Below are 25,882 nucleotides of genomic sequence, written 5' to 3' on the forward strand. Positions count from 1 at the left end.
GGTTTCATACCATATGCTTCTACCCATCTAGAGAGGTGGGTGCGTAGGCGATTTCATCCATCATACCTGGCTTCCATCCGTAGCTGAGGCTTTCCAAACCGTATAAGCATCATCATTCTGCATTTGCACCAGTTCTTAAAACTTCTTTGATGCATACCCCACCATCTTTCAGGTGTAGTGCGTGTTGGGCTCTTAATTGTAATATCCCTTCCCTTAATAATAAATAATAAATAATAATAAATAATAAATAATAAATAAATAAATAATACAAAATAAATAATAATAATATAAATAATAAATAATAAATCACTTAATAATAAATAATAAAAATAATAAATCATAAATGTTAAATAATAAATGATATTAAAAATATATACAAAGAAAATAAATAAAAATAATAAAAATAAAAATAGTAATAACCATACTAAAACTCTAAATAAGAATAAATATAAATAAAACAAGAAAACTATCAAAAAGAAGGAAATAAAACAAGAAAAGCTAAAAATCAAAAGAAGAAATAAAACAAGAAAGCTAAAAATCAAAAGAAAGTTGCATATAGACACATGGAGTGTGTGCATGTGGTTCCCCTTCCAATGTTGTTCTATTTAATAGATGATGAGGAAGATGAGAGGCATTCTTGCATTCCATATTTCCGAGATTCTGTCTTTCATTCTCTTGGGAGAATGGTATACTAAGACCTAGGAGTCACTGACAGTAGTATGTTGATTGAGGGCTCGGGGATGGCCAGTTGTAGCAAGACGTTGCACAATTGAGCCTACGGTTGGGTGGAGAGTCGTCCCCAAAACCTTGTTGCGGTAAGCCTACTTCTACCACAGGTAAGTGCCACTTTGATTTAAATTTAATGCTAATTAGGACAGTTAATTAGATATTTATTTTTGGACTGTTACATGTGGTATCAGAGCTTGAGTTTAACCCTTAGGGCCTATGGGCATCTGAAAATTTTATTTTGTTGGAATTTTTAACTATTTTAAAGTTACAGGTTGATTACTTCCGGGAGGCCGCACTATGCACGTAAATTTTCCTTATTCAATGCATACTTACTGCATAGTTATATTTTGATTGGTTTTGGTGATTACTTTTCTTTATGACTTAGAATACAAATGGAATACTATAACATGCTGATCACACCTTTTAAAATATCGAGATTTTTCCTCATTTACTGTGGAGATTTTGATTGATAGCAATTTTAGTGTTGTTTTCTACATTGATGGTTAAGATTCACCAATGCATCATAAGATCTTTACTGATTTTTTTTTTTTTTTGGGATAATGAATGATATTTTTCTATATATTTTAGTACTTTTAGTTATGACTTAATAGCGTCGGACAAAACTGAACTGGCACATCCCTCAAAAACTAATTCTAGGAATGAGATCAGTGCTAAATGTGGAGTTTTAAGATAATAATAGACTTCCAAACACTCGGCCTGTGTAGTTTGATTCAAGAGGGTCCATATTCTCTGTAAGAGTTAAATTCTTGTTAGGGGGATGTTGCCCTTGTAACAGAGAACAAGAAACATCCCATTAACATGGAACATCCCTCAAATTCTGTTAGGGATGAGGGGTCTCTCCGCAGACACGCTGATGTGTAGATTGGCGTATCTAGGGGCAGGCATCCTGCAACTATTGCATGTTCTCTGCGATCATGTGAGTTTGTCATGTCTATACATATTTATTAGAACTATTTTGTTTTTAACTCACTAAGCTAATTGAAACAGTAATGCATTTGTGGGACTTAATTACTTATAATTTTATTTTACACACTGGGAAAACCGTGACTGTGTGAAATTCTCATCACATGGCAGGAGTCCGGGCAATCTGACTTAACTTACCTACTTAGGTTCAACAGAATTAAAACTATCAAAACTGCAATCTGATATTGACGAGGAACAGAAACACATTAAACTGAAAATTATAACAGCAAGTGTGACTGATACGAAACTCAATTCACATCACTCATTTCTTCCTACTGAACTGAATCAATCACAATAGATACCCTGCCATTGGTTTTTATATTTTCTTGGTGGCTGCTTATTTTCTTCAGTTTTGCAAGATTGATAGTCTAGAGAATTCATGTTTTAGGAAAAATCTTTACACTTAATTACGACCTTTAAGCTCTAAGCATTCCTTGGCTCCTACATTAATGAGCTTTGTTAGTCTAGATCTTTGTAAAGTTAAATAGCTTGTAGAAACCTTAGAAAGAGACGGGACATGTTTACTTTGATTAAATTCTCCCGTAGATGTTTTTTTTCACTGTCATCAACTTCTCCAGACACCGGTTTCTTCAAGATATTGGTAAAATGTCAAAATATTTATCCACTCTATCTCAATGGAGCATAATGTAATTTATCATAATCTTCAATGCATATTCCCCTTGTGGACATTGTGTTGTAGCTATAATGTGACCATTTTGAGACATTTGCCTTGGTTAAATCAACAAACGAAACTGAAATGAATTGTGCACTTGAGGCTATTCTTCTAGTAGATGCGATGTGCACGAGTAACGATTGTATTTCAAAGGCCAACACATGTGTCAAAGGAGAATATTTTTATAGGAAGGGAGGCTTATAGGCCATGTACCTTTTTTTCATCATGAAAATCTGATGAGTCGTGCACCCCCTCCCTCTTTCCTTGGAGTATATTGCTAGCTCTAATGGTGGCAAGTAACCTTTTGAGGGGCTCCATCAAATTTGAACTCTGGCTTAAAGTACTAACTGAAATTTCCAAGAGAACTACACTCTTAGTGATTGTGCTGTAACATAATGTTTATTCGAAAGCCTTTTTGCAAACTATATATATAACTGAACTGTGTGCTTACTATACCTTTTGAAAACTGATAACAGAGACTATGAAGAAATACCATATATTCGGCTCATTTTGGTAAGGCTATGCATATTTCTTGGTATAGAACCAATCAAGAGAGGCACGTGAATGTTAAAGAAATTGCATTGATTTTGTATCATACGAAGCCATTTGGCTCTTGGAACACAAGCTTCAATTCGGAGTTTGCCATGATTGATTCATACAGAGCATGAAAGTCTTAAAACAGTTTGTCAGGAAATCATATTAAATCCGTCTAGATTTGTTCTTATCTATATAAGTGGCGCCAACTACTTTAACATATAGACTGTAAGCTCCGGTGGACAGCTTACAAACTCACAAAAATATTTTCTGTTCGCTGTAATTTGATTTTTGAGATTTCCATTTCTTTACAGTGCAAAGTTTGTTGGATAGGTCTTCCAAAATGTATATTTTCTTGTTCACCAAATTTTGTTTTCCAAACTTCATCGTCAAACCATACCACGAGTCAAGAGTCACCCCTCCCAAGACATCTATTTTTTAATTACCATCACATAAGAATGATATTCAAGAGTAAGGAAGATTTTGGTGTTCTGTTATGATTTAAAATCCCAAATGAAGTCCACAAGAACCACTGGTGCTTGGGCAATATATTACATTAAAACGATTGGCATCAAGAAGGGTAAGCACCATTATCCAAATTGTTTTCTATGGGTTGTTGTCCCAAATTGCTAATTTGGTCATTTCTTATACATATGTTGTTTTAGGTATAGGAAAGCGGCATGTGCTCAATAATGTTTCTTAGCCAATATGAATTATTTTCTCGACACGGAGCTTTAAATTCTTTGTTTTGGTTATATGCTTATGGATTTTTCTAAGCTCATAAATTGCTCATATGGGTTATTGAGCTGACTCCGTTGCAGTAAATTTTAGTTCAGTTTTGATGATTTTTGAAGGTGATTTTAGACTTGCTTGAATTTGCAGAATATATAAATTTGGTTTTGTTATGTCTTATTTTTCAAGTCTTTTGCTCCTATTCCCTTGTTATAATTCTTTATTATCATATTCTTCCTCTAAAATTCTCTGTAGATTGAATCACTATCAATTATTTATTGGGTTCTTATCACCTTCTCTTACTTTTCTCTTGTAAACAAACTCAAGGCTGTTGCATTAGAGATTTAAATCCCCACAATTTCTTTAAACTTCAAAGGAACATATTACACACACCCCTATCCATATGTCTACATTTCATAATTGGACAAGGAAGTTTCAAAGATTATCGCTGGCAATACATTTGGTGGGCAACATGTTAAGTTTATATATGACCGAGTGAACTCCATGGTTAGGGAAATGAATCCATTGTTTACAAATTACATCTTTGTTGGTACACACTTAGTGCATTTAGAGACTTGTAGGCAAATATTCTTTGTAAATTAGTAGTTGGGAACATAACAGAAAAAGTTGAAAACTTATAAGTTTACACCACTAGATAAAAAAAAAACTTAATTTGTTAAAGCTTGTCAACAATATTGGAGGTATGAAAAAATAGAAAGTATGTTTGTTCTTCTGATAAACATTGCTGATAGACTATTTTGGTAACATATTTTAATCAATGAAAGTTGATTATTCTCATTGTTTCCTAGAGCAGAGTTGGCTTCTAGAACTTGTATTTTTTTTTAGAAAATTGATTTTGAGAACTCTTCTTCAGCTTGTTGTTTACGCTTTGTGGAGTTGCCTTTGATTATTAATCTAATGGAATCGTGAGACAGAAATTGTTGGATGTACTGATTTTTAATTGCATGCATACACTTATGCACTAGAATACATATTTTAAAATAAAAAATGAAACCTTATGATATAACTTCATAGATGGCATGAGACATGCATGTAAGAAAGTTTTTGCCTCTTCAAATTTGATACATATAAATTTTACTTTTAAAGCGTTTTTATATGCAAATTAATTCATTGTTTCTTTTATCTTCAGCTCCTTTAATTAATTATTTTTATTAAGAAATAACATTATTTTATAATCCCACTAGTCTTATCCCCAACTGAGACCAGAGGAACTGTCAATTCCAATAGTGCCCAACCGAACAGAATAAGTCCCAGTCCAACGTTAGCGGGTAAGTTGGCATGAAAGAACTGATGCGGGAATAGGCAAAGGTTTTTGTCCCTTAGTTGCTTCTCCTCCCCAAGTAGATAGTACCATAGGTGACCGCCGACCTGAAATCCATATTCCCTCTGCTAGTCATGCTGAATTAAAAAATATATATTGTACTTAGGGTTTCACTTTGAAATGTAGGGTTTTACGAGCTTAATTTCTACGGCTTTTGTTCGAAATACGTATTGAAAATTATTGCAGTTATGTTCATGTAATTGATTTAGTAATGTTGTTCATTACTGATAATTGAAACTTTGGCTATGTTTAACAAGTGGCTTGGGTTTTGAAATCGTGACCAATTTATTGCTGGGTTAGTTTTTAATAGATATTGCTCAGGATTTTAATGGGTTTGAGGTTAAAGATGTTCAGTTATTAATCCCCAATAAATAACTTGCAGCGCGCCCATCGAGTCCATTGGTCTCCAACTGTATTATCTAACTCGAGTAAAAATTCTCAATATTCATATTTTTCGGTCGCATTTGAACCAATTGTTTTGGTGAAAATACTTGCATTTACATATGTTCCTTTTCATATCTTTTAGGTTTTAGGAAGACATTAAACATATCATTGTTCAAAGAATCTATTCTTCCCTTGTGTAATATCCATTTCTGCTTATATAACCTTGGGTATTATCCACCATCACATTAAAAAAAAAAAATACTTTTTGAAGTATATTTTTTGACTCTTATGACCTATGTTAGAACACTTGTTCATGTCTCAATCATCTAGCATTTAAGGTTATCGTAATTTTTTTATTTTTATTTTTCGAGCATTCATATTGTGTCACAATATATATGGTTCAAAATTGTGCCTTAAATTATTATAAACAAATATCCTTAACAAAAAAAAAAAAAACTAGAAAACCCATTTAATTGTTTTAATTTTGTCTTCATAGCAAGTGAAAGACACTGCCAATCTCTCTAATTCCTAGAGTCACCAGTTTAATCGCTGCATAATAAGTTTAGTATAATTGGTGTTTGTTTCAATATTTTTTTTAAATAAATGAATGTTATTTTTTTTAAGGATGTATTTTTTGGAGAAGTAATTTTCAGGGTCAGCTACCTGGGAAGATGCAGATGTTATTTTTAAGAACTTTCCTTATTTACTTGATTAAAATGTGTGGTGAACTAATTAAGAGTGCTTACTTAGCCAAGAAAGATACTTTTATGGAGCATCTAAATCATGTATTATTGTTTAAACTTTATGATACATCTAAATCGTACACTATGATTTCAGTTTAGTTTAATTAACTATTATGATATTGAGTATAATATTAGATGAGGTTTCGTGATTCAAGGTTAATTGCATATATTGGATAAAGTTGTCTAAGGAGAAATGGAAAGGAAAAACTTGAAAATTTTCTAATGATGATAACTAATGATAGCTCATGTGATTATGGCCAACTTGGATCAAATGGTGAAAAAAAAAAAAATAGTGAAGTATAGGAATGTTGCTAGAAATTTTATAAGGATACCTTGGGAAGGATTGTGTACATATTGACAATATAAGTGTGTACATATTAATAGAGGTTGTACTTCACTGATTTGCACTCATTGTTTCATGAGTAGGACTTCACATAGAGAAACTTATCAAGTTTTGTTCCCATAGCATTAAAAGAGGTTGTTTCCACATAACACCACACATGTGAATTTTTCATAGACAATGATGTTAATAGTGTTTCCAACTATTTCAAAATCTAAAATAAAGATACTATTTAATGAGCAAGAGTCCCTTGTCCAACTTGAAGAAGGGTGAATTTACGATAAAGCAATCAAGGGGTATTGAGTTAGGAACTTGACGAGATAAGAAAATATTTTGTGGATGAAAATAATAATTGTTAAGTAATGTATGTATAAGTCAACATGGATCAACAAACCCTCATGCAAGTAAATTAAGCATGATATAAAATTAAATCATGATGACCTAGTGTTTATATGCAATTGCATATAGCGATATTGGAATCGGTAAAACCAAGGGATTTTAATTTTGAGATAGATGATTTAAATAATGATTGTATAACTAGTAATATCTTAACAATGAATTTCACTAGAATTTACTTGGGGAAGGAAGAATATATGATGAGAGATTAAGACTCTAGATGATGAGGCTCATGTGAAATTTAACAGTGTACTTAAATGATCATACCTATGGTGTAAATGGTCAACTTCCTAGTTGAAAGAAGTGGAAATGATTATTGAAAAACCAATTGGTATCTTGATGAAAACATAACACTAATAACACTGATGAGATAACATAGATCCTAGATGAATGTTGAATAATCTCAGTTCATAGTTGAATGTTTGTAAAGTAAATGAATTTATTTTTCTGATGAATCATGATAAGAATGCTTATAGAGTATTATTCTATATTTGATAAGTATTGAGATGTTTCTCATGTTTCATGATATGATGGTATGAGGGTGATCATGCACATGTGGTTCATATTTATATGGTTGTTACAATACTGATGAGGTATCCTTATGATGATTATGATATGCATAACATGGCATAGGAATTATAATTCTATAATATGAGGTTTATTGACATGTGGTTCAATTATCATGTGAAGTCATGATATGTCTTTGATGAAAATATGTTGATGTTACAACTTATGATGGTATTTCATGAGGTGAAGCATGTGATATGCATACAAATTTATGACATGCATGAGCATGCAGTTCGTCATTATTCATAATGTTGCAATTAACAAGGATGAATGTTCTCATAATGACATGCAAGACTTGGCATGTGGATTATTTTTGTTATGATACTATGATGGTATAGCTAATGCATTGGTTGCATGTTGAGGTGTGATGATTGACAGGACTCCACAAATGGGCCGAGAGGGCCGGTTTATTTGATAATATGGTTAATGCATTGGATGCATGTGGAGATGTGAGGATTCACAGGACTCCACAAATGGGCCGAGAGGACCGGTTTATTTGATGATCTCGTGTGAGCCCATACGCACGAGGGAGAATAAGTAACACCATATGGGCTGGGGACAAAACTCAATCAACACTACATATGCCATTGATTCCTTTGTCTTGTGTATAGCTCTTGATGGATAGCTCTAGAAGAGCTATGGGACCATCTTGAGGAGGCCAAGTGCCTGATGTTCTAGGCTAGGTGCCTAGTATTGGATTGGGATGCCGAAGTCTGGAAGGGATGTAAAGGACTTCGATGCCTGGGGCTGTGCGCCTTAGTAGTTGTGGAGGGAGTGGGCCAGCCTTGCGAGATGCCCGGGGTCATTGAGTACCGGACTGGATGCCTGCCTTGGGGCAGATGAGGTCTGAGTCAGGCGCGAGCCTTGGGGCCAGCCTTGGACTAGGATACAGACTAGGTCAGGCTTAGCCTAGTGCCGAAAGTGGGAAAAAGGATAGAGATTCCTTGAGATTTCCCGGGGTGTTGGGGACTTTCGATGCCTACTAGTTATACTAGTTCAGCAGAGGGTGTTGGCAACATGAAGTAAATAAAATAATAAATAATAAAAAATAATAAATAATAAATAATACATAATTCAACATAACTTTGGGATGAAGTTATTTAAAGTGGGAGAGTATGTAATATCCCTTCCCTTAATAATAAATAATAAATAATAATAAATAATAAATAATAAATAAATAAATAATACAAAATAAATAATAATAATATAAATAATAAATAATAAATCACTCAATAATAAATAATAAAAATAATAAATCATAAATGTTAAATAATAAATGATATTAAAAATATATACAAAGAAAATAAATAAAAATAAAAAAAATAAAAATAGTAATAACCATACTAAAACTCTAAATAAGAATAAATATAAATAAAACAAGAAAACTATCAAAAAGAAGGAAATAAAACAAGAAAAGCTAAAAATCAAAAGAAGAAATAAAACAAGAAAGCTAAAAATCAAAAGAAAGTTGCATGTAGACACATGGAGTGTGTGCATGTGGTTCCCCTTCCAATGTTGTTCTATTTAATAGATGGTGAGGAAGAGGAGAGGCATTCTTGCATTCCATCTTTCCGAGATTCTGTCTTTCATTCTCTTGGGACAATGGTATACTAAGACCTAGGAGTCACTGGCAGTAGTATGTTGATTGAGGGCTCGGGGGTGGCTAGTTGTAGCAAGACGTTGCACAATTGAGCCTACGGTTGGGTGGAGAGTCGTCCCCAAAACCTTGTTGCGGTAAGCATACTTCTACCACAGGTAAGTGCCACTCTGATTTAAATTTAATGCTAATTAGGACAGTTAATTAGATATTTATTTTTGGACTGTTACATTAATTGGTCATTATTATTACCACTTCTTAACATTCATTTCATCTATTTCCACTATTCTTTTATCACATTATTTACCATAATTTATTATATAATTCCATTTCATAATCATTTATGCTCTTGTGGATAAATAATATCTGATCTCATTTATTTTTAATAATTAATGATTATTATGCATGATTTTGGTTTATTCATTTGTTATAACCTCACTCATGATTTTAGCCTCCAAGATCTCTTTCAGATTGCAGATTTGGTCTTCAACAGATAATTAGATATTCCAACTCAGGAATTTGTTGGCATAAGAAGCGACCATTTTACATTGGATGTTTTGGGAAAATGAAAGTGAATCTGGAAAATCCGAGACATGGGTTTTGTTCAGAATGAACCAAATCATTTACCAAATGATTTGTTTTCAGCAATTCGATTCGTATTGGGAGAAATGCAAGGTTCTTAGAAGAAAATATTTGCAGATTTTCTGTTGCGGACATTTTCCAGAGTTGCCCAAATTGTAATAACCAAATTTGACTTGTTCCAGCTGAATCATGATGGAAATATCTCTCAAATCTCTTCTTGAATATTGAGATCAGTTTTTTGTAACTTTCCTTTGGATGTTTGTATATTTAAAAGACATAATTCAGAGAGAAAGGGGAGCTAGCTGATGGAAGAATTGAGTCTTGTAACAATGGAACTCTTGTTAATGAAATTTCCAGACTTCTAATATTTTTCTCAATATGTGAGTTAAACAAGCCCTAATCAGGGAGTTGGGCCCACTCTTCTGATCAGGTGTTGTACGTGTGTCCTTTCTATGTATATTTCTTTTACTAGTTGTATTTTCTTTATTTCTATTATAGATTTCCATAGATTGTTGTGAATGTTTTTCTTTCTACAATTTAGCTTTCATTACTTTTACAACGATGCTTTGATTTCTTAATTGTGAACCCTTGGTTGATGTAGATTGTAACCTTTCCCCTGCATATAATTTGTGCATTACCTTGAAAAGAGTACGCACTCGGATTGACATATTAATGTAGGAAACAGGATTGACTAATTTGTTCATACTCGGACACCAACATTTTGGCACCGTTTCCGGGGAAGGCTAACAAGGTGCAAGACACGATCTGTATCAACCAGAGGGTCAATCTCTCGTCCTGGGGAGGGAAAGAGTTCTCTCACCCTACTCCAAGTCCTGAGCTTAAATTTTTTTCCTGCATTTTTGTTTGTTTTTATTTTGGAAAAACTAATCTCTTGTCCTGGGGAGGGAATGGTCCTTTGACGCCCTGCTCCAGGTCCCGAGCTTTAGATTTCCTTGTGTGCATTATTTTCTTGTTTAGTTTCTTTTCCTAGGGAGGGAAGGGTCTTTTGACACCCTACTCTAGGTATTGAGCTTTAGATTTCCTTTCAAATTGTTTTTTTAAACTAGGAAGAAAAAGGTAGAAATTTGAAGAAATCTTATCATTTCACTCAAAGTGGTGATGTAAGCACCACCCATTCCGCTAAAAAATTGACAAGAATATCTAAAGGAGGAACCTCAAAGCAGCGCATGAAGAACATCTTCTATTATGGTAAAAAATGGCTCACATTGTTACTTTTGAATTCCCTATCAGCGATCTAGGAGGAGTGACACAAATGCATATAAGTCCTCCATATTCTCTACCAAATTTTCATGGTTTGGATAATGAGGACCCAAATACATTCTTATTTGAGTTTGAAGTACTTTGTAGAGGATATGATTATTGTATCAAAGGTTGAAAGTGTTTCCTCTTACGCTATAAGGAGCTGCTCTCCGATGGTTCATGAGCCTTGGTGGGAGTTGAATCAAAACATGGGAGGACATGAAGAATGTATTTTTTGAGAAGTACCAAGACTATTGCAAGGCCAACGAAGATATTTTCAGTATGATACAAGGGGAAGATGAAAGCTTGGAGGACTATTTGGAGCAATTTAAATACAACCTTCAAAAATCAAAGCATAAGCATTTGGAAAAAAAGATCTTAAAAACACTCATTCTTAAAGGAATCAAAGATGAAATTTTAGAAATCTTAAATCTGATAGGAAAATGTGATGTTTTTCAGCTATCATATGATGATGTTTGTGATTTATGCATAAGGTATTCAAGAGGAATATCCAAGGCTGGTAAGAATTCTAGAGAATTTTCTTCTTTCCTTTCCAAATCTGCTACAAGAACAGGAGATATAAGAGATGAAATCAATGATTTATTTGAAAATTTTAAATTTGATTTTATTAGCTCTCTAAATTCACAATTGCATGTTTTGTAGGTTAAGAAAAGTCAAGCAAAATTTGAAGAAGTGATTTTTCCTCAATGCCAAAAGGAGCATCCCATGGATAGTTTCTCTTTCTTACCCAGGCTAAAAACAACATTTCCAAGAGATGGAGAAGCTACAGCAATTTCACAACCATGGAAATCTTGGCCTACATGTATGTTTCAAAACACTTCCTCTCCATTGTCTTACTTGCATAATCCATTATGGAATACTCATGTGTTAGGGCAGCCATGCCAATCTCAATATAACCCCCATCAATCTTGTCCACAAGTTTGGCATAGTTCATTCTATGATTACATGACTACTCTCCCTCATCTTGTAGCACAAAAATATCATCCATATTCTTTTCCATATTTTCAATAACACCTTGCTTTCATATCAAAATCATCCACACATCCCAATCAACTACATCATCAAAATCCTCCATGCCGTACACAATATCCTGCTCAACTCATTCCACACCCTTACCATAATAAACCCGTACAAAATGCTTACAGTGTTGAATTGAAAAATTTACCTACCCTTCCTACCCAATCCATCTCGCATACACAATTGCAGAAAACTTATATCGAGATTGGAAATGTTTCAAATCCAAAAATTGTAGGATGGAAGAAAAGGAGGTTTCTTCTAGTCTGCGTCAACTAGTTGTTTTAGAAACTCAAGAACTTCATGATATGACAACTATGGGAAATAAAGAAAGTAAATGATATATTGAAGATTGGTTTCACTCCATTAGTTGTTCGCAGCGTCACTCCATACTTCAGGAATTTTTGACACCATATTTTCAAGGGAAGTTGGTCTCTCATACCCCAGTATTTATTGATATACATTTCTAAAATTCGGGTGAGTATACACTTGAGGCCTTATTTCTAAAATGGCTCCATTGGAAGTACTCTTATATGTAAGTATGCTTTACTTTTCAAGGTAGAATAGCTTAGTGTAGAAAATAGAATAAATAAGTATATAAATAATTTTTGTTATATGTAGAACAAGTTGTGTTTGCTGCAACTCTGAGTATATCAATATCAATGGTAAATATTTGAATTTAATTGTGTATGCAAATGTACTATATTGAAAAAAATATTTCTACAAACACTTATCATCATTTTGAAAAAAAAAATTATCATATCTTAGGGCGTGTGGGCTTGATAAAACCACCGAAATGATAGTTGGTACAGTCATGTTTTGAGGAACAAAATGGGCATATTTTCAAAACTTATTTCTATCATAAGTAGCCCTTTATCTCTACTTTCTAATCCAATTTGAATCACTCAATTTGGATTTGAAATGAAAAAGTTATGACCAAAACATTGATAGTATTTCGAGTAGGAAGCTTATGAACGGAACTGCGACAATCCATTTTTGGAGGCCTCAATAACTAGATTTTTGAAACTTTTTTCTATGGTATATCACCCTATTAATCTAGTTTAAGATGCAATTTGAATCACCCAATTTCGATATCGTATGAGAAAGTTATGACCAAAATACTGACTATCTATCGTAAATCAGCACCTTTAAAACTCTATTTTGCCGACTGTTCCTTTGCACATATGACCCATCAATTCTTCATGATTTCAAAACCTATTTCTATGTGATATATTTACATGAATTTTCTCTAATCTCCAATTTGAATTGGTTCAATCCGTCATCAAACGAAAAAGTTATGCTTAAAATATCAATTGTTGGTGTAAGTTGGGAAATCGAAAATGACTCTGTTACGCAGGTTGTTTTATGTAAATTTGATGTATCATATCATGGAATTTTTAAAATCTATTTCAATCGGAGATACCCCTATTAATTAACTTTCATTTGGCTTTGGAATGACACAAATAGGATGAAAAACAAAGAAGTTATGATTAAAATATTGTTGGTTAGTATGGTTGGCCACCGCTGTCCTGCGGGTAATAAATTAGCTCTACTTCATTATTTGTTTTCCATGGATTTGTTCTACAGAGTAACTACTTGTTAATTTCTTTTTCATATTTATTGGATTTAGAGATCCTGATCACCTCTCTTCTTCCATGATTACATGTTTTTATTACAGGTAGACGCTCGTTTTTTTCAAGTCTGAGGAGAATAAAGGAGGTCAATTTGTTTTTGAACAAGTGATTATTGAAGGCAATGATAATGAAATAATAAATTTTCATCCCAACATCTATTAAGAAATCTAATATCATATAATTTTAATTCTTTCGAGGTGCCATGGAAATTGATCATAAGAGTTTGTTACAAATTATTCCTATTATTTCTCACCAACAACATAACGAATTTTTAATTATCTAATGGATTCATAATAGGAGAAATGGAGAATTGATTTTCATTTGAAGATCCAAGTCATTTCCACCAAAACATTTTTCCATTCATTTACCATTGACAGATTGATAGATTATTGTTTCTTGAAACATATTGATATTAGGAAACAACATTACTGCAGTCAAAATCATAGCCGTTACAACTTGAACTATTTATTTATTTACTATTTTTCAATAAAAAAAATTCTTTCTTCTCTTATTTATTTTATGATTTTGTTTTATCAAAATAAATGAAGAAAGTTCTCGGGGTTTCATGATGTTTTTCCATTTGTTCCCAAGTCTTATTAGTGTATTGTTTCCTGTTGAAGCCCCGAAAATCGGGTCAACAACAAGGGGGATACCCACCCGGTCCGGACCTTGGTTGGCAGCTCCTTATCCGTTTGGTATAGCGGGTCCGACTGGGGATAATGGGACCAGTTTCCCAATCTAAGGGGTGTGTGTGTGTGTGTAGAGCTGGATAATGCTAATCTAAGAGTACTTGAAGCTAATTTAAGTCAAACTTCTAAACTAACTCTATGCTATTGTAATCTAATGAGAAACAACACATCTGATCTACGCTAACCCGGGATGTATTTCTTCTATTATGCGATCTAAAGAGATTTCGAACAATAACTGGTAATAAATATTATTCAGCTATCATAAGAATAGAAATCAATTAAGATAAACCACTCTGCATAAAAAGTTAAGCAAAACAGTTGTGAACAACATATCGCATAATAAGTTATTCATATATCAAACACAAATAAATGACTCCACCATACAGAAGTGCCAAATGGTAACCCACACATTCATGCATTAACATATAAACAACTGAAAACTGTATATCACTTTAAGAATATAAGCAGGAATTAGTCAAGAGATAAAAGTACCATTTATGACTAATCCTACTCACAAGCTTCAAGCAAAAACGATTTATCTCTACTTGTTCTAACATCTACTAAGAGTACAGAAGTGCAACATCAGTAGCAGACATCAAATGCAAACATTAATAAATCTCGATCCATCCATTCATCAAAACCTCCTCTGAGGGTGCAGAAGTGCATGTTCCGAGGACAAGTTTTTGACAAATTTCTGGACCTTTCTCCAAATGCAATGAGAAGGGTTAAAATACTACTTCCTAATTCTAATAATAGTATTTTTACAAAATTTAGGATGCGGTTTTCAAATGACCATCCTTTTTCTAATCTAATTAAAAGAAAAAACAACATTCTAAAATAAGGCTACTTCTGAATTTGGTCCTTAAAGTTGCAAGTGTTCAGCATGGGCTTGAGGGGAGTCGGCTGACTGACTTCTACGCTGAGCTGGGCTACGAAAACAACATCTACAAGAGCTGGCACTACTTTTTCGGCCACGTTTGTGATGCATTTCATCGTCATCCATTGACTGTGTGGTTTGACCAAGTATGTCCAGTAACATTCCCAATTCAACCTGTTTAATGCTTGGATCACTTTTCCCTTTCCCTGCGCTTTTTGCTTCCATTCTGCTTCCAGTTGTAACTTATTTGGTAGGTACCCCAGGGTGGTCTCTGCAATTAAATTGGCCCTGTGTAAATTCTCATTTACGCAGTCGATAAGAATGGTTGCCTGTGTAGCCGCTGTCTCCGCTGCTGGCTCTGCCTGCCTGATTTGATCGTCCCATTTATTAAAGAGCAATTCTTTATGATTTTCGTTTATCATGGGTGCACCTGCTCTTTTCCCTTCATCTTCATCCTGCCAAGTTAAGTATTCCGTCACCCGTCTGTCACTCTGATCATAGTCACTCCGCAAGTCTACCACTTGATTGGTGATTTTATTCGTGACTCCACTGTGATATTCTACGTCCCAACTCTTCCTGTTGCTGCAGTAGTTGCTCATTTAAGCCAATAGATTCTGAAATAAATTTTTCCAGCTTAGGCTCATCTTTATGCATTTCCTGTAAATTCTGCAATTGTTTTCCTTTCTTGTCTATACTTCTTTGATAGCCTATCTGCATCTGCTGAAAGTCTTCCTGCAGCTTCTCGAGTTGTTTGGAAGCATCAATATTAGCATTGGCTTGTTGCAACTGTCGTTGTAGCAGTTGCATTTGATCTTCTTGTTCTTTCAATAGTTGCTAAACTTCCGATGCCTTGTCAATAGTTGCAGAAGCATATGCTCCTACGATCTGAGACACCTTAGTGAGATTTTCAGTCGGGTTATTGTTGGGGTCTTTCCATAAGACGTCCAAATGTTCAGCATCTTGTGACAGTGTATTTTCTAGTTTTCTTTTCTTCCTCTATCTCCTTACAACTACTTTGTGTTGGGGACTATAGAATACATCCAGTGGGGGAATTTCTTCTACGTTAAGTAGAAGTTCAGAAGGTGGAGCGATAGGAATGTGCTCTGTTTCTGTGACACTGCTGACTATGGTCGAAACCACTTCTTGCACTACCTATGTATTGTTCACAGGTGTTTTTGGGGCTTGCCCTTCAAGATTAATCAGTTCATTGAAGGTTTCCCATTCTTTGTCCAGTTTTGTTGTGACGAGTGGTGCTTCGATGACAGGAGGGGGGACATCTCTTGGCGGGGAGGCGATAACTTGCTGTACATACCGTTTTTGTCCTTTTTGAGAGGCTCCTCTTTTCTGGACCAATCTTTGGTGGTCTCTGATAGGTCTGGGTTCTCTGCCGCAAATTTCTTAACGAATTGTGCATTGTAAGTCGCCTGCGGTTCAGGAAGATGATACATAAGCTTCAAATCTTGCGCAGCGAATGATCCGATGAGCCCGTGTCCTTGAACCTTGAATTGTCTATTGTTCATGTCTGCATTGTCAAGTATCCACTTGATTATATCCGTATATGGTAGAATTTTGGGTCTTGCTTCTATCCTGTGAAGAAACAAACATGCTAGCTCCTCTAAGGACGCCTCGGAAGAGCATTGTGAGCCCGCGATAGCAGCAACCTTCATTTTCTAGGATTTTCCTCTTCAAGCAGCCTGTACATGCTTTCCCATGTCGATATCCCTGCGTCTCTGTTACAGGCTGTGTCTGTATACAAAGGCGCCATCTCCTTCGTCTTTTCCTTCGCTTCAGAGCTTTGAGCTTTATTTTTCTTTCCCATTTCTTCCTACGTTTGGGTTTGAATCGTCTTAGCTCTTCGTTCCTGCAGATTATGAGTGAAATGGAAATGACTGATCCAGAAAGGTGATGGGAGAGTTTTAAATGCAACAAATGTATCAAATATGCCACCTTACGTGAATTAATTCTCTACAAAGGCACGCATCTTTACTTCATTTAATAACTGACAAATAATTCATTTACTATCATTAAAAGCGCATGATTTCGAGTCATATTATGGTAAGTGGCTTTTCTTTGAATGGCGTGCCTGAAGGATTCGTAATGAAGTGATTTATGATTTGCTTACATAACCTCGCATATCGCACCATCGCAAATCGCACCATCGCAGATCGTGAGGACGCAATATTGCAGCGATTGTAACATTGCAGATCGCAGAAGTTTGATGTTTGCCAAATCTTGCCGGCTCATTTCTGCGATATGCGATCTTGCGATCGGTGTTATCGCAGATCGGTAAATCTTTAAGTTTTTCCTTATGAGTATTACTTTGTTGCGACACGATGTTATACTTAACACGAGGGTCTTGCGCATACTGATATTAAAGAGAAATGGAGGCATTTCCTATCTTTTTTTTTTGCAACGCGACTTTAAATATTTTCTCCTTATCATAGACTTAGGTTTAAAATATTCAAAAGACCTACCTAAGCTTATGATGATAACCTTATTTTGAGGAAAGGAAACTCTTGTTCTTCCTAAAAATTAACTAAGGGTCCCCATTCATTTAGTATTTTGGTCAACACTTAAATGAACAAAGGGGGGGTTGTTGCCGGCCACAACAATTGGCGATTCACTTGGGAGAACCAGTTATCTCTGATCTTCTATTGACGTTTTCAAACTCTCGAATCAAAAAAACAAAATATTTCTCAGGGAACTTAAACTTTATTATAAAAAGATAAAGCATATTATACTTCAAACTGTCAATGATATTTCGTTTCAACCTCTTTCTATTTTAATTACTTGTATCCTCAGCTTGTCCTTGCATTTACATCAGCCATTACTTGGTCTTGTAAAACATAAAATAAAGTTTCCCCTATGTAGCAGCCTTTTAAATATGCTCCTTTGTCGCAGGTAGAGCCTTTGCTGCCAGCAGGCGTCCATAGCCTCGACAGGGTTACCTATTACCCAGTAATGATACTTTATCCTGCTTAAGGCTATTTACAACCTTTCAGAGAAAAACCTATTTTGACACTTTTTTCCTTTTTATTCTCTAAAGAACAATGTCTTGGTTTGGTGGCCAAATTATGACAAAGTCATTCACTTGATTTACACTTTTGCTGAACAAGTTGGCTTGTGATGAGACCCCTTGTGTTTTGATTGCAACAATCTTGAGTCATTGCCCTATTTTGGTGGACAGTATTGGCAAAGTCAGCAAGTTATAATATCTGTGATCATGATAAGCCGGCTCGTGATGAGACCTCTTATTCTTTGAGATATAGTGTTTTTTCGGATTGTTCCTCTGAATGTTGCGATTTCCTTTAGCAGGGAGGAAGTCAAATTTTCTTTCCTTAAGAAAGTTCTGGACGACAATGATAGAGTTTTTGGAAATGGCTGTTTCTACAGAGAATCTTTATTTTAGTATTGATACCTGTACTGACATAAAACAATTTCTTCACTAAGATAGCTTTCTTCAAATTTCTTGGAGTTGAAACTAGTATCATATCTGGGTTAAAGTTCTATTGATAATAAAGATTAAGTTTCCAAAAGATTTGTTGTTCATAGAAGCAGAAGTTCAAAATCTTTGATAGAGAAAAGGTGTCTTTAGTAAATGTCAAATGTTGTTAACCATAGCAAATTTTATTATGGAGAAAAATATTTAACGAAATGAGAGGTAGACATTCTCTAGGGTTATGTACAGAATAGGGATAATCCCTTTTCTACCAACTATTAAAAGTGAACCTAAAAACTAATAACCTAGCTAAATTACTCCTACTCCTATTCTAACTATATACAGAAAATTAACTAGGTGAAATGATATTTCCAGTGGAACCATCTCTTCATTTTTATTCCTAGCCGTATGTAACTTCCAAACATTAGCGTTAAGAACAAAACTTTTCCTGAACTGTTAATGTTGTATGTGGAATAAGAATATGTAACCTCATTTGGAATTCTGTCTGATATTTCTTTCTCATGAAAACTTCTTTCCAACTGGGAACCTATTGGATCATAAAAATCAGGATGAATTTCTGTTATGGATTGATGATCTCGTAATAGAAAAGATGACAAGCCAGGTTGTGAATATGATTTTTTAGTTTCAATGGCTTGTAACCTACTGTGCGTTAAAGTTGAGCTTTTAGCGATTTCGTATAAAAGGAAAGTTTCCATATATAATTCACTAAATAAATCAATGCAGAATAGATGGAAATTCATGGAAAGAGATTTATCAATTGGCGCAAATTGCCGGCAAGTTTCGAAAGGTACTTTCCTTCGTTTATAGTGTTTTGGATGCCAAATAAGTTTTCTAAGGAAGTCTGATATTGATTGATCTTGGAATTGAAAAAGTTCTATACTTCCTTGACACAGTTTAGCTTTCCAAAATGGTAGCACATCTTTCGAATGTTTTTTGATAAGGTGCTCAACATACCACAGTAATCTATCAAAAGTGTGAAAATTTAAAACACAATCCGATTTTGTACAAAATGAGTGCAAGTGAGAAAGAAAGGAATGATTATCTATACAAATAATGTTACAGCACAGCTGGGATTTACTTGTAATATCTTGCTTCTCACAAGAACTGGCCAGAATTATGGGATCCGAGCAATTTTTAATTCCGTCTTGTGAATCAGAAGACAAGTTATGATTGTGAACAGGCATGGAGGTTTCCTCATGATATGAACCATAGATCGGGGTATTGTCTTGAATAGTAAAATCATGCAAATGATCTTTTACTTTGTGTTATCTCAAAATCATGCCCTGGAAGGCTGCAGACCAGGAAGACTTCAAGTAACTATTTCAAACCGACTTTAGGCTGAGGCTTAGCCTCCTCAACCTGAGAGGGCTCTCTCTTGATGGGTTAATGATTTTGATTAAAGATAAGATGGCTAACTCTTGTAGAACAACTGTGAAAAATATGAATGGTGGAAATACATTAAACAAAACTATCCATTGGGCTTATGGAGTCAACAACACCTCAATATAACAATGAACTCAACCTTACATGGAAGTCAGGGCATTCAGCATTTAAACATTCAGAACATAAACTCATATGGGACCACACAATTTATAAATGTATACAGGAAGTCAGAGCACATTCAGTGAATTCTGAGTGATTATACATCCATACCACTGTAAGAATTAAGAAAAGGACAACATTACATATTTTGAACATAAAAAATCCTTCATGAATCCTGAGAAGTAAAGTTCAGCATGTATATTACTGAAAATGAGTCTTACATAGGCCAAATACCAGCTTTTTCATAAAATTTCCAACCCTGATTACATTGCTGTTTAAGCTATATATAGAGATCTTATTCTAACTGATCGAGATTCCTCCTTAAACATTAAGGGAACTCGAAAACTACTTCTAATGACACCTATTAACCCTTTAACTAACTAATAAATACAACTGACTGTTAATTGACAGCTCTAGAATCCTAAAACAATTAGGATTCTAATTCTACATCATGCTGAATGTAGCATTTATTACAATCAGGATTTATTCCCTGACAAATGGTCTCTTTTAGTTTGGCTGTGATGGATCTTCAAGGCTCCCTGTTGGTCTTCAATGTCCCACGTTTTCCATTGTCCTGAAACATAGGAAATTATCCCTGTTTTACTGGTCTTTGGTTTACCTCAAAATGTTCGAATCCAAAGAAGCATGTCCTTTATCCTTTAATTACCCAAAATAGAGCAGACTGCCACGTCCTTGATGTGCTGTCCACCATTTTCATGTACCTGTGTGATGACAAAACCTTTCAAAAAGATTTGCCGCTTTGTCAATCATAATTGATCAACTGAATTGTAACATGCAGCTACAGCAGTTTCGTAAACTGCTGTGTAATTTCAAAAACACAGTCTTCCTTTCATAGCTAAATGATCGCCACTGTTCATGGCTTAAGCACCTTACTCCCTTGATCATTTTGACAAGATTTGCTTGCAACTTTTCAAGAAACAGATATTTCTCCTGAGGAAAAGATGCAATGACACCGATAACACCATTCACTGTTCCAAATATAACTGTATGAATCTGGTTAATACCTCTTCTCCTCCTGCATCAGAACTTCCACTACCAACCCAGTTAAACTCAAAATCCCTTTCACTATTGCCCTTCACTTCAGTGTTCATCCCCAAACAGGGATCAACTTCAGGGTCAGCACTTGAAGGTGTATTTGAACCACTTGATGACCTTTCTTTTATAACCTTTCTACTGTTTGTAGTTTCTCCATTGGGCAAGTTGATACAAAGTGCATTATCATCCTGTTCTTCCACTTGACAATTTGGTTTCTCTATCTGCATTTCTACATCACAGGATTCTTCATTACAGCTAGTTATGTTGGGATCTGAACTTGATGGTAAAACTTTTGGCAAACCATTAGCATGTCCAGACTTGGGACACGACAAACCTGGTATGCCAGGAAATGGTGGAAAAAACGTTTAGCTGTGAAGTTTGAACATCCGCCTTCATCTTCCCAGTTGTGTCAGACAATGATCCATTACCATTCAGTGTATTGATTGCCACACATTCTTCTGCCCCTCCTTCAACATTTTGCACTGGAATATGTCTCGAATAAATGGATATAGGAACAGAGGCTTGATGTTCTCTAGAAAGGGAATTCATGCTGTTATCCAGTTCAGATAGCGGCTCATCTGAGTCCTGCTGTGCTGTATGGATTTCCCTGCAGGGTAGATTTGCATTTGATTCACCACTACCTTCGAGCATACTGGTCCATGAGTCTGATGGTGGAATATTGGATGTCACCCCCGAGGCATTCTCAGATTTAACTACTTTCATTTTGGCCTTCACACCAACATTATGCAACGATCCTTTCATCTTTTCCAACTTTGAATTCTCAGGAATTTGACCATCTAATGAGTGTCTCTCCTTCTTATGAGACGTAAACTCTTGGAAAGCTCCTTTAACATTAACATCTAAGCCTGACTCATTAGTTGGAACTAAAACCGTCTGGCCAAATAGCTTGAGACTTGATGGTGAAATGCTTGTACTGGATGATTCCATATTTGTTTCCTGCAAGTTGATGTTATCATGTGTTTGAATTGGTCCCAGTCTTGCATTGTATGGAGCAAATGCTGCGTTCTTTCGAGTTTCACCACCTAGATTGGAACCTGCACACAATCTGTCAGGTGCAGATGAAACTGCTGATAGTGACCTGTTCTCCTCTTCATTTGTTGATGGACCAATTTGACTAGCAGTGCCTGCCTTCCGAGGATATGGATGGCTTGGCTTTCGTTTAGGTCGTGTATAAAAATCGCGGATCTCAAGTGTGTCTTTCAGCTGGGTGAAAAATCTCAGAAAACAGAATATCCAGTACAATGAGAATATCCCTGAAAACTGAGCTCAAGATTGTTTACAAGGAATAGTTTCAGACTACTCCAAATTCGAAGAATAGAAGCAAAACCCACAAGAACATTTCCCTGATTGCTCTGATACTATTTTGAAAACCCTGATTGAACGACCAAAACCGCTAAGTAAAATACAACTGCAAACATGTGCCAGTACCAAGACACCTAACGACCTAATGATGAGGATAAGCGGTCGGATATGATAGACGAAGTGTATAGGCTGACAACTGTTGATGGATTTTGATGGATATGACAGCTGTGAAAGAATGGCTATGGATTCAAACAAATCCCCAATTTCGTAGCGCAGCCAGTGCAAAATATGAATTATGCGCTACGAAATCACCTAAAACATGTTGCGCTGCGAAACTGCTAAAAAGGATTTATGTGCTGCAAAACCACTTTAAAATGATTACAGGTGCTATGAAATCACCTAGACAATTTCGGCTTTGAAATGAGTTTTGGACATATGATATCCATGTGAGATGTGAGACCAATGATAGACTTAAAATAGAGAATTGACCCCTTTATACATACCAACAATACTCTTAACAAGACTCCTATGACTTAGACACTAAAGTAAACAAAAAATTAAACCTAGACTAGCACCTAACCTTTACAATCAAACTGATGTGAACAATTTGTAAATTGTTTCTTAAGTGATAATAGTGGCTCCACTTGGGATAGTGTGCTCTTGTAGTACACTAAGAACTCGTAGGTCCAGTGCTTCATCCTTTATGATAACAATCATTTGCTTGACAAGCATCCCCTTCAAGCTTCTTGGGCCTTCACCTCGGGCTTAAGCTTGATGATCATTGTGAGAGAAAGAAATCTACCACTACTAAAAAAAAAATGCTCAGTCAACCTTGAGCTTATTTGCATTTTCCTACCTACCTACCCTATCAGCTGCAAGCTCCACCTGTAGCTCAAGCAACATGATATTTCCAATAGAGCCAATCAATTGTCCTTTCTGATATTGGAGGCTCTTGACTGCATTCGACCTCAAAATAACCATGGTAGTGAGATGACCAAATCAACTCATAATATGCTTGATCTTCATAATGCAAATGAAAATGAAATACTGGTGCGCAAAGCTTTGCCATGTATTCACTTATAGGGTCAAAGAAGACATGGTTATTTTGATGATCATCATAACACTTTACATCTTCAGACAACTGATTCTCAACCACATAAGATTCTTTTGATATGCTATCCAACTGCCTTTCTGCATGATTCTCATAGACAATATAATTTTTCTCTTTCTTATGATCATTTATTGCTGTAAGCTGCTGAGAAGTTTGACATAAAAAACCAACCTTTTCCTCTGCCTGAGGGTCGTAAAAGCTATCTTCCAATACTTCTTCTTGGTGTTTGCAATCAATTTCATACTCTTTATGATCTGAAGCCTGACAAATCTACTGCATCTCTACATCAATCTCAGAGGATGTAATATGATTTTCATAAGTAAACCCCTGCTGATCTTCATGCTGCATCTCATGAGATGTTATACTTTCTTCTTGGTGTTGAAATGCATGGTTATGAAGAGCCTCTAAAATTTCTTCATCCATAAATTCATCATCATCATAACAATCCTCCAAGTACTGAATAAGACTTAAAGAATGTCTACAGCAATCTTTGAGCAACAATAAGGAAGGATGACATTCTTTATACATCTCATAGAATTCATCATGAAAATTAGCAAGCGAATATATTGAACCATTTTCCAAACTTTTATACCAAGACCATGCTTTTCCTACTAAAGTGGTCATAAACATCCTCATGAGACAATCTTCAGGGAAATGAACCTTAAGACTGCGTACATGCATATGGAACCTAACCAAATGAAGAGCAGCATTGTCCTTCTTTTCATCTTTGAATATTGGAAGATCATCTAACCAATCAACCTTTGGCATAGGATTTGGAAAGCCAGGGATATGAGACCGATTCATAGGAGCATACCTGGCATTCATTCCTGCAGTGGAACTCATCTTGAAACTTCATCAAACTACTGATCTTCTAGCAGTGGAGTCACCTTCCAATTTCTTATTCGATGTGTGGAGTCGCCAAGGTAGTTTTGCAGCCTCAAAATGATGTCTGAGCTCCTGCTACCTTCAGAAGATCAACCTCTTAATTTCGGGAATGAATAGACTTCAGGCTCCCGGCAGACGCACCAAAATGTTATCTCAAAATCATGCCCTAGAAGGCTGCAGACCAGGAAGACTTCAAGTAACTATTTCAAACTGACTTTAGGCTGAGGCTTAGCCTCCTCAACCTAAGAGGGCTCTCTCTTGATGGGTTAATGATTTTTATTAAAGATAAGATGGCTAACTCTTGTAGAACAACTGTGAAAAATATGAACGGTGGAAATACATTAAACAAAACTTTCCATTGGGCTTATGGAGTCAACAACACCTCAATATAACAATGAACTCAACCTTACATGGAAGTCAGGGCATTCAACATTTAAACATTCAGAACATAAACTCATATGGGACCACACAGTTTATAAATGTATATAGGAAGTCAGAGCACATTCAGTGAATTCTGAGTGATTATACATCCATACCACTGTAAGAATTAAGAAAAGGACAACATTACATATTCTGAACATAAAAAATCCTTCATGAATCCTGAGAAGTAAAGTTCAGCATGTATATTACTGAAAATGAGTCTTACATAGGCCAAATACCAGCTTTTTCATAAAATTTCCAACCCTGATTACATTGTTGTTTCAGCTATATATAGAGCTCTTATTCTAACTGATCGAGATTCCTCCTTAAACATTAAGGGAACTCGAAAACTACTTCTAATGACACCTATTAACCCTTTAACTAACTAATAAATACAACTGACTGTTAATTGACAGCTCTAGAATCCTAAAACAATTAGGATTCTAATTCTACATCATGCTGAATGTAGCATTTATTACAATCAAGATTTATTCCCTGACAAGTGGTCTCTTTTAGTTTGGCTGTGATGGATCTTCAAGGCTCCCTGTTGGTCTTCAATGTCCCACGTTTTCCATTGTCCTAAAACATAGGAAATTATCCCTATTTTACTGGTCTTTGGTTTACCTCAAAATGTTCGAATCCAAAGAAGCATGTCCTTTATCCTTTAATTACCCAAAATAGAGCAGACTGCCACGTCCTTGATGTGTTTTCCACCATTTTCATGTACTTGTGTGATGACAAAACCTTTCAAAAAGATTTGCCGCTTTGTCAATCATAATTGATCAACTGAATTGTAACATGCAGCTACAGCTACGAAACTGCTGTGTAATTTCAAAAACACAGTCTTCCTTTCATAGCTAAATGATCGCCACTGTTCATGGCTTAAGCACCTTACTCCCTTGATCATTTTGAAAAGATTTGCTTGCAACTTTTCAAGAAACAGATATTTCTCCTGAGGAAAAGATGCAATGACACCGATAACACCAT

At 35.2% G+C, this 25,882-nt stretch overlaps 1 pseudogene; it reads right to left on the bottom strand.

Moving 5' to 3' along the window:
• Nucleotides 1-21,086: 21,086 nt before the first annotated feature.
• Nucleotides 21,087-22,595, bottom strand: LOC149250524 (uncharacterized; annotated as a pseudogene).
• Between the last annotated feature and the right edge of the window lie 3,287 nt (nt 22,596-25,882).

The sequence above is a fragment of the Pinus tabuliformis genome, chromosome 7 (genome assembly GCF_031772625.1).
Source record: "Pinus tabuliformis cultivar Carrire ecotype Pingquan chromosome 7, CPIR1, whole genome shotgun sequence".
In the NCBI taxonomy this organism is placed as follows: domain Eukaryota; kingdom Viridiplantae; phylum Streptophyta; class Pinopsida; order Pinales; family Pinaceae; genus Pinus; species Pinus tabuliformis.